Genomic DNA, 2,633 nt, shown 5'->3' on the forward strand with positions numbered 1-2,633 from the left:
TGCTATGCCTGAACCTGGCCGCTGGGCGGTCGACCGCCGCACCCAGCGCGGTCGACCGCGCAGCAGCATACTGCTGTGCATGATACATTCGTGTGCTGGTCTTTTCCACTTGATTTCTCTTACATAAATATACTAGTTTGATCCCCAAACACTTGTTATCATACTCCTCTATGATATACACATATATTTCACAGTAAAACTCATTTATTAAATTCTATGGGGCTTTACATTCTTCCCCCTTAAAATATTTTCGTCCTCAAAATTCTTAGATTGCATCTCAAACATTAACAACATGAGGAAAAATCACAACATCCCATAACTATCATATACAGACATAGCGGTATTTAAAGTTAATAGTCTAGAATGCAAATATTTATACATTAATTCCTAACTAAATGGAAATAGTAGGTCGGGCAAAAAATCCAAACGAGGAACCCCCCATATATATAACATGTGTTCCAACTGATTATGGATTAAGTGTCCATACCACCATTCTATTGTTAAAGATAAATACAACTATTCTAAAATTATCATGAATCATTAGAAAACAATATTCAAACAAATTACCTGCTCAAACAGGTGTGGGTAGTCACTAGTCACGATGCATATCCTCCTCGCGCTCCCAAGAAATCTCCTCGGATCCTCTCTGTTTCCATTGGACTTTCACCAAAAGAATCACTTTATTCCTAAGCTTCTTGTTCTCTCTAGAAATTATACAAACTGGGATCTCAATCGTAGTCAAATCGTCCTAAAGCTCAATCTCTGGAGCATCCAATACTCACTGTCTCTCATCATCATGAAGATGCTTCCTGAGCATAGAAATGTGAAATACATCGTGCACACTAGACATCGATGTTGGAAGATGTAGTCTATAAGAAACAGCCCCAATACGCTCAATGATCTGAAAAGGGCCAATATATCTCCGGGCTAACTTCCTTCGTCTACCAAAATGCTACACGCCCTTTATCGATGATACCTTCAACATAATATAATCTCCCTCCTGAAACTTAAAGGTCGTCGTTTATGATCTGCGTAGATCTTTTGCCGGCTCTGGGTGGCTAGAATGTGCTCCCTAATCAATACTACCTTTTTGGTAGTTTGCTTCACTAGCTCTGGTCCAAGCAACAAGCTATCCTCCGGTTCTGCCTAACATATAGGGGATCTACATGGTCTTCCGTACAATGCCTCATATGGGGCCATACCAATAGTTGCTTGATAACTGTTGTTATAAGCAAACTCTATCAACGAAATGTGATCCTCCCAGCTATCTTGGAAATCAATAACACAAGCTCGTAGCATGTCCTCTAACACCTGGTTCACTCTCTCAGTCTGGCCATCCGTTTGAAGGTGGAATACACTGCTGTGCAATAACCTGCTACCGAATGAGTCCTGAAAACTCCTCCAAAAGCGCAAGGTGAACACTAATCCTCAACCTGACATGATTGCATCTGGGACCCCGTGAAGTCGATCTATCTCCCGAATGAATATTCTCGCATATGTCTCGGTTGTATAAGTAGTCCTCACTGGAATAAAGTGTGCTGACTTTGTCAACTGATCCACAATCACCCAAATTGAGTCGTTCTCCTTCTTCGACTTCGGCAAACCCACAATGAAGTCCATCTAAATATCTGCCCACTTCTAACCTGGAATAGGTAAAGGCTGAAGTGTTCCTGCTGGTCTCTGGTGTTTTGCCTTCACTTGCTAACATGTGAAGCACTTAGCCACATAATCTGCAATGTCTCTACGTATATCACTCCACCAGAAGTGTCTCCTCAAGTCCTTGTATATCTTAGTGGTCCCTGGATGCACTGTATACCGGGTACGGTGTGATTCATCAAATAGCTCCTTCTTCAGCTCCACACTGGCTGGCATAACTAATCGACCCTTCATTCGAAGACCTCCATCTACTCCAATGATCCAATCATCCTTGGGCTCCTTAGAAATCTCCTCCTTTCGGGTTTGAATCCAAGAGTCCTCTGACTGAGCTCCGACTACTCTATCCTTCCAAGATGACTGCACTGATATAGCTCCCAAGTATGCACTGGTCTCGCTAATCTCTGGCCTAAAGTCGAACTGACTAAGAGTAAGAAGATCTCTATACAACGATCACCTCAAAGCCGCAATCTAATGGCGACGCTTTCTACTTAAAGCATCTGCTACGACATTTGCCTTCCCCGGATAATACTGAATCGTGAATTCGTAGTCCTTGATGAACTCAATCCATCGCCGTTGCCTCTGATTAAGTTTCTTCTAGAAGAAAAGGTACTTCAAACTCTGATGGTCTGTGAAAAGCTCGAACTGAACTTCATACAAATAGTGTCTCCACGCCTTTAGCACGAATACAACCGCTGCTAACTCCAAATCATGAGTGGTGTAGTTCTGCTCATGAACTCTTAGCTGTCGTGAGATATATTCTACTACCCTCTGAGTCTGCATCAGAACACCTCCCAAACCTGCTAAAGACGTATCTATGTATACAACAAACGTCCTGTCACTGCTCGGAATAGTAAGAACTGGCGCCGTAGTCAACTTAGCCTTTAAGGCATAAAAAACTCTCTGGCACTTCGTGCTCCAAATGAACTGTACACCCCTCTTCATGAGGCGTGTAAGTGGCATCACAATCTTCAAGAAGT

This window comes from Asparagus officinalis, chromosome 7 (genome assembly GCF_001876935.1).
Source record: "Asparagus officinalis chromosome 7, Aspof.V1, whole genome shotgun sequence".
Taxonomy (NCBI): domain Eukaryota; kingdom Viridiplantae; phylum Streptophyta; class Magnoliopsida; order Asparagales; family Asparagaceae; genus Asparagus; species Asparagus officinalis.